The sequence below is a fragment of the Cyprinodon variegatus genome, unplaced genomic scaffold (assembly GCF_000732505.1).
Source record: "Cyprinodon variegatus isolate N-32 unplaced genomic scaffold, C_variegatus-1.0 Scaffold682, whole genome shotgun sequence".
NCBI lineage: Eukaryota > Metazoa > Chordata > Actinopteri > Cyprinodontiformes > Cyprinodontidae > Cyprinodon > Cyprinodon variegatus.
In genome coordinates this window covers 158,698-161,080 of record NW_015151135.1, presented here as the reverse complement: position 1 = coordinate 161,080, position 2,383 = coordinate 158,698, and positions in this window count along the sequence as shown.

Below are 2,383 nucleotides of genomic sequence, written 5' to 3'. Positions count from 1 at the left end.
AAACCTAAAATGTACATTATTATCCATAATTCCTGAGCATGAAGCACTTAAGAAAAACAATCTGATTTGATGATATGATAAAATGTGGAGTAACATTATCCTTGTGCCATTTTGTTTTTGTTTTACTCTGCTTATTGGTGTAAAAACCCTCTCAGACTTTTAGTTTTATATCATTTGTGGGGATCAGGATGTTGCTAATGTGACTTTTTTCTTTTTCCTTTCAAGCTGTTGCCAATGTGCACTGTATGCAGTATGACCATTATGTTTCTAACTGGTTGTAATGAGTTTGCAGTGGTTTGGCCTTTCCTCTGGTTCTTATGGCGTTAGGTGGGGTAGGTGTTCACTTTTACTCCTGCAAAAACAAAACATCCAGCTTATTTCTGGTCTGAACTTGAAGGAGTTGTCATAAGCAACCTTTATCTATTGGAAATAAAAGACAGATTTTTGTATGTAAATCCTCTTGTACTTCTGCACAATCAGATGCCAAATATCAAATATCATCGGGAACTGAAAGAGGCTTTGGTATGACTCCATGTCCCATTGTGATGATGTTGTGTTCGCTTGAAGCTGGTTTTCAAAGATAATCTATGTTGTGGTACAATATGTATATTTTATACTTAATGGAAAGAATATTCAGAGTTATGTCCCCCTGATGTTTGTACATGTTAAGAACTGAGTATGCCCCGATTGTATCTAACTGCTATATTTTGTGAATTCTTAAATAAATTGATATGATTTAACAGTATGCTTTCTCTGTTGACCCTAAAACAACTCTTATAGTGTTTATATCTATTATAAATTCAGATTAGTTTGCTTTAAATGCTGAAGCTAAAAAGTAGTCCAAGATAGTGGACTTCCACCAAGATAAAACTCAAGTTGCAAACAGTCCATAAATTCATGCAAAGCTATTGGAAACCCACAGTTTGCTAACTATTTCAACATAGGATCACGTACAGAGTTAACGTTAGGAAAAATCCTCGGCAGCACCCTGCCTCCAAGCTTTACTTTGAGTGTAAATAATAATCTTTGTGCCGAAGGAGTCAAACTTCTTGATTCTTAAATAAAAACAAAGACTAAAAACTCAATTTCTTGTCCAAAATATCTGCAAGTATACACCTAAAAGGGTGATCATCATCTGAACGTTATGCCCTATCTAAATGTTTTTTGTTAATATCAACATCCTGAATATGTTTAAGTTTTGGACCATTTCAGAAAACCAAAGTGGCCTAATGCTCATTTGTTCTGGTTTAGCTGCAGGATGTTTAGTCTGGTTCAGCATTTCCCTGTTCTGTTGCAGCTTGAATGACACAATGAAAAATTCCTTTTTTTCTTTTTCTTTTACTTCTTCGGCTTAATCCTAACCATAAATCCCATTAAAAGTTAAGAATGGACAGAAAACAGTAGCTCTTTGTTGCCTATTTTCGTCACAAAATTATTCTAAAATTGATAATAATTTGAAAAAAATTGCATCCATTGACGGAACCATTTTTATCTACATTTATTTTCCTTTCAAACATAAAGACGTCTTTTATAGAAATCAAAATAGTAGGAATACCATCAACAATCTGTTCACTAGTTTCAACTTTTCTTTTATAAAAAATGGTAAGTTACCATGCAAAGTCAATAAACATGTGGGGAATAACTTAACTTTTGCAAAAACACTTTTCAACTTATTTCTTTAAACTGGAGAGAGGACAGGCTTATTTTTTTTTATATGTAACTCCTGAAAATTACTATTTTATGCAAACACTCATAAAAATCCTCTTCTGTCTGCGTTTTTCCTCCACAGGGGGGCGTTTTTGAGCAGCTCAGTGGGATGTCAGGGTGTCAGAAAAGGACTCTTTAATCCTCCCACTCAACCCTTTGGCAACAGTTATTTTTTCCCTCTCTGTTGACTTTTTGACCAGTAAAATGTGTTTCTTGGCGCGTTGGCTAAAGTTATGAAATGTTCAGTCATACCAAGTGTTTTAAAAATATTCTTCTTCAAAGTTGTCGATTACCCCTGAGTCACAATTAAATAAAAATGATCTAAAATTACGCAAACATTTCTTCGAGTAAAGTATCAGCACTTAAGTGTATTTAATGTTAAGTTCTTTTTATGTCCTGACACTAAAATAATTACGAAAAATATATTTAAAAAAATAATAACAATAAAACTAGAGAAACATTTCTTCACTTATTAATAGGTCTTCATATTTAAGACTGATTTTAAATAGAAATTATTGATATAAGAAAACTTTCCAGATTAAATAAGGAGGCGAAGCGGATTGGCTGTGGAGTTATCCAATACAAATTACCGTGAGGGCAGAGGCGGGGTCAGGATGCTGAGGCGTCCTCTGATTGGCTGTTCTCGGTAGTGAGTAGTGGTCATGGAGGGGGCTAC